A 13,595-nucleotide genomic window follows, 5' to 3' on the forward strand; every position below is an offset into this window, starting at 1 on the left:
ACCATGAGTATACTATGGCAAAACCAGCTGTGGAGATTCCCTAAAAAATGAGGAAATAGGTGAGGAATATACCCTGGTGGTCTGTCCTCTACTAGGGAGTGTCATTCTTCTCTTCCAAAATAACTAACATGCCCACATGGATAGAAATCAATCACCGAGAGTGGGATACCCCTGCTACTCACAGTCATATTTAAGATTTAGCTCTAGAGCTAGCCTGCTCCAGCTGCTTTGGGGAAACAGTACCAGCAAAGCTCATGCATATGTAGACCTTCTGTAGTCCTTATTTTTGTATACTGGTGAAAGTAGATATGATGAAGCAATTTCCAACATATAATGTATTCAGCAGTACTCACTATGTGGTATATTGCAATAAGCAGCTGCAGTTGTTTATGATTACTACATCAAAACTACCAATATCCCCCACAAAGAATGAAAAATTAACAGCACTACCACTCCCTAACAAATAACAGGAAAAGTACAAGGACCTCCACTGCCGTACCCCCCCCCAAAAAAAAATACCGACATCACAACTACTCACCAAAAACATGAAGTGGAATTTCTATCTAGTTGCTCAGAAGCTAAATAGCTACATCCCTGGAAAGTGATCCACTTATAAATTACAGCAGTGAACACCACTATGGATGATCTGATCAGTCTGGTCAGATTGTGACTTGTCACTGCAAGTATGAGAGTTTTTCCAAATGTCAGCATTTGCATTGTCAATATGTATGCATTATTATATTCAATAAGACCATTTACATTTCAGTATACCAAATATCAAAGCTATGTATAGCTTCAAAGAAGCAAACAGGATAATGGATGATGTCGCCTGTTTGCTTTGTTGAATGCACCACCTGCAAGCATAAACAGATGAGACCAGACTTTTGTGAACTAGAAATACATAATGAACATTCCAAAGCAAATCCTATAAAAAATAAAGAAAGCATGTAGTCAAGGCTTTTGGGCATGTAAACCAGTTCCCAGATGCCCTCTCCCAATTTCACTACAGACCTTTCTTTCTCTATGCCTGTCTATCTATTAATCTGTCTATCTATATATCTATCCATACATACATATTTTTATTTATAAATATATGTACGCATGTTACCAGTTTATATATTAACCAAATAGCAGATTTTTCTACTACAGTTCCAATATTTGGAATCAATCAAAAGTAAAGCCACCAAGATTTAACAATATTTTTTATTTTATTTTTTATTTTACATTTGTTTACTGGGATGATCCACTGGGCTGAAAAAAGCTAATTTTTAGTAGAGGCCCAGGGAGAAAAGCTCTACATTAAGAAAAACAAACAATAAAGCTACAAAAAAAAAAAAAAAAAAAAAAAAACAGTATAGGTACACATGTCTGTAAATACAAAACTTCTAGTAAGAGAGTCCAGTATATTTACAACTTATGGAGGCATGCTCCATATACCCCAAAACTTTAAATCAGTAATGTAGCAAGTAGGTGCTGTTTTGGTAGTATGTCAGTGACAAAAATTTCAATGTACAATTTGTGGAAGAGTTTACATTTTAAATAAGCATATTCAGAATTTTGATGAGTAGGTAAAAAAATGTTTGACTAGACAGGGAGTAAACCATTTTCCTTACATTTGAGTTTAGCAAATAGCTGGCAAGGTAAAAGCTAGTAACACAGGAAGTAGAGGAGGTGTGCAATATGAACTGATAGGAGGAAAAATGGTAGGGTGAGTCTAAGTGTAAGGCATAATGAGTTTATAGTTCTACAGCAGTGGAATCTTATTAATAGACTAGAAATAGGACTGCAGAGCAGGTGTAGAGAAACTACCTAGGCATTATTGGAAAATAAAGGGCTTAGAGTAATTCAGTAGTATAGTCTAGTGACAGATAAAAAAGTACTGTAAAACAAGTGTAGTAACATTGTAGAAGCTTGTTAGAAAATGAAGAGGGGGAGAGGGGAGGGAGTGTATAGTAATGGATAATATTTTGAAGGTTAGCAAGCCCTCACTAGCCCACCCCCACACATCTTTATATATACTATCACTTGAAATTGTACAGCAGCAGAGAAAAGCAGACATTTCTTAATTACCACTATTAGATGACTTTTCGTATATCTCGAATACTCTTTAGATGTCCCAAGCAATATGTTAGAAAACATCAATTGTATTTTTGTCAGCAATCAGGAGCTCAACATGAGGAATTCCGGAAAGATACCTATTTATTAGCGGGTAATAAATTCTGACCTCCATTTCATAATTTTCATGATATGCGTACTTTTATTTCTGTACTTCCTCTGTACATCAACACATTTATCAGTTTCTTATGCATGTCACCATATCCACAGCCAATGAGAAATACTGCTGTAAAACCCTATCTCAGCCCTAGTTGAATGCATTAAAAAACACAGATCCCCCTATAACAACTCCCCTCAATAAGTTAATCTCCGAGAATGTGAATCTGAGCAGCGTCAACTTTAAGCTTATTAAGGTGCCTGAGCTCAAACTGTACAGGATAAATTACAAACCTTAGTACAAACTATGATTCGGTAATTAAAATAATCTAAACATGTAAAGCTGTAAACTATAATAAGGAAAAATAATAAATAAACAAGTTAAAATGAAAAACAGGGAGCAACCAGCAGCAGCAAAAGAGGTCAGAGCAATGTGAGTCAGATTCAGGCTCATATAAGTGCATTTTAAAGACTGATTAAAGCCACTCAGCATTACAGACAGTGTATAGAGGTACACAGAGTAAAGGCTCACCTCAAACTCAGGTGGATTTTAACTGTGCTGCTGGAAAAACTAAGAGCCACGAAGAGGCACTGCAAAGGAATTTGAATACTAGGTCAGAAATCCTGCAGGTGAATGCTCAAGCTATTCAGGGCTAGATAGACCAGAACAAGAACTTTATAAATAACACATTGCCTTACGGATAACCCGTGTGTGTATTATGTAAAACCAACATAATCTAGTGGTAAGTACAAAGAGGATGAAGCTGGTCTACATGATTTTAACTAGATGAAAGCTCTCAAGTTCTGTATTTGTATACTCCAGTTATAGGCTGTTAAAGCAGCAGAACTGAGAGGAGAGTATGGCATGTGCAACAGTAAGGAGCTCTGGAGATGAAATAAGTGTTTGGTGATGGCGATGGTTTAATGATGGAACCAAGATGGTCCAATGATGGAACCAAGATGGTCCAATGATGGAACCAAGATGGTCTAATGATGGAACCAAGATGGTCTGATGATAACTGAGAGTGGATCCTTTGGCATTGACTTGTTATCAGTGCTCATCTGTCGATCACATAACTTAAACACAAACTGCAGTCTGTCTCCACAGTGCATAATGTTGCGAGACCAAACCAGCTGTGCAGATTTCCTAAGAAATGTGGAAATAACTGAGGAATTGTTTGGGAACAAATTAAATATATGCATATTAAATATATGGGGGTAGAAACTTTACTTATTATGCTATTTTTCAAATTATTGGGTTCATATGCTTGGAGCTAAGCACTGACTTCTTAACTGTGTATATCAGAGACACAGCACAAACAGTAAAGGTTATGATCTAGTATTTAAATGTAAACTATATTACGTTGCTTTTAAAGTATTCCTAAATTAATACATGAATTCTTAATGTATAACCAACTGCATCATGGCACAATAGTGGCCATTTCTAAACTGTGTATCAGATATATACTTATTTATTGTCGCAAGGTGTGGAGAGTATCGTGTATGAGTTTATATATGAACTACGCAGTTGGAATCTTCTGACATTTAAAACAGAAAGGAAACCACTTGGGGAAATGTATAATTAAATGCAATGAATATATCAGGTCTTATGAACATTTTACTATGAAAATTATGTTTCACAACTTTAGAGGCAGGTATTTGCAATGGATTAATGAAAAGAATTCATGGTTTAGAACTCTGGAGGGAATTCAGAAGTTAAATGAATATGATCTGCCATGAAACTTACAAGACTTGTAGTTTTGCAAGAGGCTAATAAGTCTGGGAGTGTAAAGGGTAATCACATGGTGGATAGTGTATAAACTTAGGTCTGTTAAAAAAGAAAAATGATTAACTAGAATGAGGAGAAAGAAGCTGAATGTTGCTTTTTTGCTGAAGTGGAAGCTGTACAGGAGAGAGAGCTATGAAAAATGGGTTTTAAATGTGTGTGTATAGCCTGTGTAAAGAAAAGTAAGAAATGTGGAGTAGGTACATTAGCAAAACAGAAGACAGGTTGTATATCAGGCAAGAGGATAGTTAGGAAGTGACTGGTGTGCAGTATTGCACATGAGAGTGAAAGGCTGTCTGCAGCCCCAACAAAGCTGGTCCGGAAGATTTGGAGGGATTTAAAGCAGCAATTTAGTAGCTGTGGAAGGGAGAGGTGGAAAGAATAATCTCAGGATTTTAATTCTTTACTCAGAATTAGTCACAGTGCTTTGGAATCTAGAATTTACATCAATCGTCAGAGGAATTTAGAGACAAAAATGATGAGGCTGGGGTGTACAATGTATCTAGGTAGAATGTGAAAGTAAGGCAGTGTATATTCAATAGGGAAGAAAGGAAACAGGCTAGTAGGTTGATTAAACTGGTTGATAAGATGATATTGTGGGATACAGAGGTAAGTGACATTCAGGAAACAGAAGTTTCTGACAATGAATTTGTAATGGCATCGGAAAACGGAAAAGGAAACTGATGAAAAGATGCTGCATAACCTCAAGGAGTCAAACGGTGAGAACCAAGCGAAGTGGTGTCAGAACATGTTACAAGAGGGGGTAAAACAGAATATGATGACAGAGGGTAATGTATGGCTTGAAGAGTAGAACGGTACAAACACTCTCTTCAGGGCTGTTATTAAAAGATATAGACTGGTAGGTATGGTAAAGAGGAGTGGACGACAGAAGGTCGAGTGGGTTTCAATAAGATAACAGAGACATTGAATGAAGGAGGATAATGTAAGGAAAGAAGTGTAGCAGTCAGGTGAAACACAGTTACAGACAGAAACTGAGAAGAGAGAAGCAATTCAGATAAATGAGTAGAGTTGGAAACTGTGTTACCGGTGTGGGAGTTTAAAAACGAAAGAAGGCAAGCTTGGGTAGCCAGTTTGATCCCAAATGAAGGAAGGCAATTAACTACTAACAAGGAAATACTAGACAATATACAGAATTATTTCAGTGGATATGTACAGAAGTTCAGTGATAGGGAGAATCTGACTTTAGAAGTATTTGGTCAAACAGTGAAGAGGCAGTGAGGGAGGTTGTGGTGGTAGAGAAGAGAAGTAAACAATGAATTGTGACTAGAAGAGTGACCAATAGATACATGGGTAGTTTAGGTACTGTGGTAAAAATGGTCCAGGTGTCTAATACAGTAGGTTCTAAACTTTCCTAGGCATTCGCATTTACTTCACCTAAGGCTAAGTTATAAGGAAGATATAGATACTACGTGAGAGCAGTTTATTGAAGCTGATACGCAGGATGTGTGTATATGCAGTGGTGGGGGGGGTGGAGAGTCAAATAAATGAATGCAGGCTTAGAAAAGGTATGGCAGAGTGAGGATGAGGAAGGCCTGATGGAGAATTTCTAACTTCAAAAGGTATGCTAATGTAGTTCTCTGGTTTAAGGGTATATAACATGGTAGTTTAAGGAGTGAAATAGAAGAAGAATGAGGTTGGGATGGAAAGGTATGGGGTATGAAGTGGGGTAAATAAGGCCACTGTTAAAGTGGTTAAGACATTTATGTTAACACACGGTGAAGAAGTGAGGAACTTTGATAACAATCAGAGGAAGACGGACAAGATGAAGGTGATTAAAGTGGAGGAAAGAAGACAGAAGTATACACTGGATTTACAGGATGATGGTCAGGTTGATTACTATAGTGCCTTTGATGGGATGCAGGAAGAATTTGACAGTGAAGAGGGGTTTGGGTTGTTGTAGTTCACAGCATAGTAAAGGGACTGGGGATGAACATAAAAGTTGATGAGAAGAAGAAAGCAAATGGGGTAAGTATCAGTGTCTTTCTCATGCTCTGAAGAATGTTTGTTTTACAATTAATTTCATTTGCAGTTATACTCTGGTGTTAAAGTTGAAAGAGATACTACAACAAAAAGAAGACTATAGTGTTAGGCTTGACTTTTTAGTTTCACTATTTAATCATTTTTCAGTGTTTTTTTCTCTCTAATCACACCCACAAAATATTGTTACAGGAGGTAATAGCTGACTATGGGGTCTATATCACTTTATCGAAGGTTCATTATTGTGAACTTTTGTTCATCAAACCAAATACAGTGAATGTTCACTTCAGCAAACATTCACTACAAGGAACTACTTACCCAGGGAATGGAATGAGTTGCCCAGCATTCTGAACATCACACAAAGCACATAATTTCAAACCCATTTAGGTGGGGGGGGGGGCTGATCCCTTCCATACCCACCCAACTATATATACCAACTCCGAGATCACACTACAGTGGGGAAAGGGGGAAATTTCTGATGATGGCCAACTTGTTCTTTTCCTTGGGTAAGTCATTCGTTGAAGTGAACGTTTGCTGAAGTGAACGTTCACTGTATTTGGTTCAATGAAAGTTCGCAGTAATGAACCTTCAGCAAAGTGATATAAACCCCTAATGATGTGCATAAAACTGCAAATAATTGTGGGAAGCAAAAGAGAACCTTACCTCTTTATAACACCAGATTGTTACATATATTATGATTTCACTACTATGCGGTCATGAGTGAATTTTCAGATTTTAGGAATAGCATGTCCCACTTGCAACACTTACTTGACAACTTGTCTTTCTGAGAAGTAGATACAACTTGCTAATGTATTTTGCTTGCAAACATGGTAGTCTATATAATCATTTAGGTAATGAGACTGTATGTGCTCAGTTTTCATGATGACATAGCAAGAGTTTTCAGCCCCAAATATATTTCAGGGGCCATTCTTATTAACAAATTGAACAGAAAAATAACACACTTACTGTACTTAAAACTGTATAATTTGGTATCATACATGCTAAGGAGTTCATGCCCAACTCCAAAGATTTATTACTTAGACTAACTTCAGAGCATGATCAGTACATTTTAACTAAGAAATATCTGGGCATTATTAAGTACGGATGAATAAACAACAGCTATATGGACTTAGTATGGGAGGAAGAAAAGGATGGAATAAGGAAGTTAAAGGAAAGGTGACATATGAGAGAGATGACATTTATAATCAACCCTGAAGGAAGATATGGTGGTTAAGTGTATAATTGCTGGTATGGGGTCTTCCTTTGAGATTACACCATAGATGGTATAGACCCATATAAGGTTACAAGAGGATGGTTATGGGATACGGCAAAGTGATGGACATGAGAAAAGAGAGGCACACATGCACATGCACACACACACACACACACACACACACACACACACACACACACACACACACACGCACACGCACGCGCACACGCACACACACACACAGGGACAGAGGCAGACAGTTAATAACCTGAGGTCCTACCAAATCATATGTGAAGAAAGAGCTATGATAAGGGATATTTGGAAGGGGATTTACTAGAATAAGTAGGGGTAATTGTTTTTTATACCTCGATGGAAGGGACTTAGGGGCATACACAAAAGGAACATGAAATGCAGAAGTTGTTGCTTACAGTGGGACTGAACAAGAAGCAAGCCGCAGAATGGCAGATGGTGAATGCATTAGCATCCATTTTATCCTCCTGTATCAACTGCAAATCTTGAGTGTGGTTGGAGAAATAGAATGCTTTTATGACAGCTATTACAGGTTCATAGGTTCACAGGTAAACGCTAGGCTAGCTTCTCTTGTGGGCCATTTTGGTGCTTGAATTAACATCCCATTTGGTGTTAGATTAGCCTTACCCATCCCATGGTCGACAATTATACATTACCACTAATGAGAATAAATGAGATCATATCATAGATAATTTTAGTGGACAGATGCATGTGATAAAGCATTTAGAAGCTACCTCTATCCATTAGTAGTAAAGGGGGCAGTCCTGGGTAATTTTCTATTGCCCATCCATACATTGGCTGGTGTTCATAGTTATTTGTGCAAATGACATAGGTTATACCTAATGTTTTCAAATGAGGTGTAGTAAAGATGAGATTTATAGAGGCCATTTATGCTAATGTGAAATGCCTTAAGTATAATGAGTTGCAAATAAGAAATCTTGTAAAACAATAGGTGTTCCTGCAATCCATAGCTGAATATCGACACAATACACACATCCATTGCTGAAATTAGTGCTTTGCCTTTGATACTTAAGTTGCATTCCATGAACTTGCCTGCAGTATTCCCTACAGTAGTTTGTCCAAGAATGCATAAGTACTTCCCTCACATAAAAATAAGTTATTTTCCACAGCAATCCCTTCAGTAGTTTGTCCAGGTATGTACAAGCATTAAAAGGACACAAAATAAATTATTTTGCCCAGCAAGATGCACAACCACCAAAATTAAACATTTTTTCCACTGATCACTTCAGCGGGATGTCCAAGTATGCACAAGCACCAAAATGAAACATTTCACCAAGCGATCCATTCAGTAGTATGTCCAAGTATACACAAGGATCATAATGAAACATTTCACCAAGTGATCCCTTCAGTAGTATGTCCAAGTGCACACAAGCATCACAATGAAACATTTCACCAAGCGATCCCTTCAGTAGTATGTCCAAGTATACACAAGGATCATAATGAAACATTTCACCAAGTGATCCATTCAGTAGTATGTCCAAGTATACACAAGCATCAAAATGAAACATTTCACCAAGCGATCCCTTCAGTAGTATGTCCAAGTATACACAAGCATCAAAATGAAACATTTCCCTTCAGTAGTATGTCCAAGTATACACAAGGATCATAATGAAACATTTCACCAAGCGATCCATTCAGTAGTATGTCCAAGTATACACAAGCATCAAAATGAAACATTTCACCAAGCGATCCCTTCAGTAGTATGTCCAAGTATGCACAAGCATCAAAATGAAACATTTCACCAAGCGATCCCTTCAGTAGTATGTCCAAGTATACACAAGGATCATAATGAAACATTTCACCAAGTGATCCCTTCAGTAGTATGTCCAAGTGCACACAAGCATCACAATGAAACATTTCTTCAATGGAGCCCTTCGGTAGTATGTCCAAGTATGCACAAATACGAAATGAAACATTACCCCCAACAACCCTTCAGTAGTCAGCCCATGTATGCCCAAGCATGTCCCTGGCCCCAAATGAAACATTCCCACAAAGAACCTTTCAGCTGTCTGCCCGTGAAAGCAGAAACACATTCCTGACACCAAATGAAACATTTTCCCTTTCTCTCACAACTCAATAATCTCCTGTTAAATTGCTGCTTACTGGCATACGTTCAGGAACATTTACAAATTTTGTAAGCAAATTAGCTCACTTTGGATTTCTGTCTATGAATCCTACTGATTACTGAAAAACCAATGTGCAATGCCCCTTATCTAAATATTAGCAGTACCACTATCTTTTTTTGATAGGGAGGCATGTTTATAAAAAGGCATCTACATTTTCATAGTCATCCTGAAATTCCATGATTGCTCTCTGCAGATTACTGCTATGAAAATGTGAAATGCCTTACTATGAATACCGGACATAATTTGCAAAGTACTTCAAAGCAAATGGTGTACAAACATTATTTTCAGAGTATATCAGATTAAGGAAATACATGTTTTCAAGATAATGCGAGTAAAATCAAGTATACTATATCAATACACTTGTGTAATATCCATAGTGGACAGAGTTAGGAACGCATACTTCATTCCGTAGGTGTGGTACAATTGCATAGTTTATTTTCTTTTTTAGCAGTCAGTGGGATTCTTCTTTTTATTAATATAATAATAATTATTATTATTATCATTATCATTATATCATTTATAGGTAGTTCATATGAATTTACAACTCAGAACTTGCAGGCATATTTACCTCAGACCCATCTATTATTTATATGGACATCCCTGATGTTACTTTGCATAGTTTTTTTCCAACTCTGTCGTGTCTTTAGCAACAAATGATGCTTTGCTGAACATATTTTATTTATTGCCTTTTATCTATTTATTTCATTTTGTATTCATTTTACTTATTTGTTTAGCACCTTGTAAGGAATGGGGTTCATTCCTTCAAGATGAATTTCATCCAGATGTTCATCTTATCTCGAGTGTAATGTTAAAAATTTCTTTTTTTTGCATCTTACCTGGACAGATTATTTTTTCCCCATATCTGCACTATTTCTCCTCAGACATAAGAGACAAATTTGCTGTTGCTGATTTGAAATGATCCCAAGCATTTCATCACATACTTTCTGATCGTATGCAAACTCTAACGTTGTGCACACTTCCACTGCTTGCATTCACCTTACTGGCATTACCGAATCAGTTCAGAATATAGTAGGCCAAACAATTCATCAGCAGCTCTGATCACACAATCCAGTCTTATAAGTACAATAATGCTTGTTAAAATACAGCATTTCTCATCCCTAAGCACTGTGTACCATTTCTGATTTAAGGGGCATCACATTTTATAAATAAATAAATACAATACATAAGTAGAGGTGCGTTTTTAATGAAGTTCTCCACATGAAGGGTGCAAAGGAGCTTGCAGAACTGCAAGAAAAGTTTTTGGGTGAGTTTGTGTTTTCCATAAAACAAACAGCACCAGAACTACTAGACCAAAAGACATACATTTTGCTTGCAATATAAATAGGACATGCTGGAGACATAGATATGTTTATGCTGGAGACACAGATATGTTTATCAGAGAATTCCCATTCTCTGTAACAGGCTCCCCATCCATGTGAACCAGAGTTTCTCTCTAACCCTATTTAAGCTCAACTTGTACCAAGACATGGTTAATCGGAAATTCACCCTTGGCCCGGCACCCTTGCCTCTGCTGGACAGAGGAAGTCGGTAAATCCCCTCTATATAAATCAAATTTGTGTGTCCCATTTGGGTTGCATGGCTAGGGTTATAAGAGCCACAGAAGTCTTTAGCCTAGCATACATCTATGGACCTATGAACCTTTGAGAAATATGTTGCTTGACTGAATAAAAATCATCAAAACAGCATTCATAGAAAAGCTATTTGATTTAAGCATAGGAAGATATGAGCACACACATTATAAAAATCAACTTTTTTAATAGTTCATAATATTCTAGAAAACATTATTTATTAATGTATTTATTGGGAAAGTCCAACTGGGCAGATTCCCATTTTCAACAGAGGCCCGGGGAGAAAAACTTCACTACAGCAAAATGACTTACACAACTTACAGCACATAGAGTTTCATCATATAACAGAGATGATTATTATTTGGTTCACATTTTTTTAGAGAGCAAGTTAATACAATAGTTTCAAACTATTGATAGAAGCATAACAGCAAATTTAGCACTAGAAGTTATTTTTATCATTAGCAGTAACAATTAGTTCACCGTTAGAAGTTCCTTCAGGAGTTACTCGAATTAAAAACACTTGAGCAATGTAGAAATAGAGGAGAGGTAGTATTATCGTGGTCCACTGCATGAGCAGAGCCCAGTGGTTACAAAGTGATTATTGAGTACTTTTTAAAGTTGTAGGTGCTTGCTACTGATCTGATAGAGTCTAGTAGTGCATTCCACATTTTTGCAATGTGACTGGAGTAGAGTAAATCTGCAGTGCTTTTAGTTCTGGTGACAGTTAGTAAGGTTTTATTGGTAGATCAAAGTGAGCAGTTTTTGGGATAAGGTGTTATTATATTATAAAATTAATTTTCTGCTTGAAGTGTGTCTCCACATTCTTTCTTATTTTTAAGATCCATTTTGAAAAAATAAAAACACCTTTTTGGTTACACCGGCTGAAAAACAATAATATGCGCATATGTAAGTATGTATAATGGATGCAAAATGTCTCCTTAAAAACTAAACAATTTTATCTTCCTGCTGGGGGCTGTGTCCAAACATTAGCATAAGGATTACTGCACACCCCCTCCACAAATTATTAATTTAATTAACTCCTAGTTCACTGCATTTCAGTGGAAAATTTTCAGTGTGCAACAGTCCAAGTATAAAAGAGTTGTGTCATTAAAATAACTTTTTTTAATTGGTTCAGCACATATTATGCAGTGCAGCAAATAGTATTCAACAGAGTTGACTTACTTCTGATCTTATATCATTACTAGTTTTTCTCACATGGATAAGTATCAGCATTCACAGATGATGGTGAGTGGGCTTTCTTTATATGTTCCTACAATTTCTATGTGCATCAGACACACTCTGAAATCAGTACAAATGCACCACACTTCTGCATATGACGGACATCTGCTTTCATCCATTACTCTCTCCAGTCCTCCTAATGCCCTCTGTTGGTATCAAGAAGTAATGTGCTACCTTTTTATACTCCAGGGATAGGCAAGCTGTCTGGTGGCTACTTATCTTCATCTAATCTGAGGTAACCGTGGTCTGTACATATGTTTCCACTTCTGCACACCGAGTCTACTACATTTTGGACAACTGTATAATGCTCATATTTATTTTTTTTTACTCAAACGATTTTTATTTTGATGAAATAACACAATAATTTAATACATTCATAACATTCAATATCTATTTACAATATTTACATTCAGCCTGACAAAAAGGATTCAAATAAAAATATTTGTAGTTAAATAATAAGTTAATATATAAACTATGATAATTAGGAAGAGTTTGGTTCCATCTGTAGGGTATCAATCAAATTCAAAACTTTCCTCCACGGACTATTAACCAATGGCTTAGGAAAAGTTCTTAACTCTTTAGTTCTTTTCTCCATTAGTATGCATTTCTTCAGTGATGATAGAAATTCCTCCATTCTGGGAGTTACACTAGAGTTCCATCTTCTAGTTATACATTTTCTGGCTATTGCTAACATTGTCCACAACAAATACAGGTCATCTTTCTTCATATTATTACTATTTATAACATTCAATAAAATTAAAGACTTTGTCAAAACAAATATGTCAGTATAGAGAGCTTGAAGAAATTTATTAATCTCATTCCAGTATGGTTTAATATTAGTACAGTCATAAAAAATATGAGACCAGTAAGCATTAGTGGACAGATGACATCTTCAACATAACTTGCTGTTTGAAGGGTTCATTTTTGAGAGTTTCTCAGGTGTCAAAAAGGACCTGTGTAGAAATATCCAATGGAAAATCCTCCAGAATTGTAAGTAAGAAGGTAGCTTAACTGAAAATAAAATGTTTGTTTTATCTTCCATTGATAATGATACTTGAAACCCTTTAGTTAAGTATTCATATTTAAAAAAAAAAAAAATATATATATATATATATATATATATATATATATATATATATATATATATATATATATTTATATTATTTTTAGTAAGCAGTCAGCCTTATGTACATATTTCTTTACTAATATTCTCGACAGTTTAATTTGGATATATCCCTCCCTCACTGTTGTACACCCCCGGAACTACTTTAGAAATAGATAATGCAGTGTTAAAAAATAGCAATTATTAGTATGTCATTTATTTCATCTTTACTGACTGTAGATACAATTACAACAAAACCTGATTTCAGGAGAGATGCAAA

The sequence above is a fragment of the Protopterus annectens genome, chromosome 1.part1 (assembly GCF_019279795.1).
Source record: "Protopterus annectens isolate FY-2018-M chromosome 1.part1, PAN1.0, whole genome shotgun sequence".
NCBI lineage: Eukaryota > Metazoa > Chordata > Ceratodontiformes > Protopteridae > Protopterus > Protopterus annectens.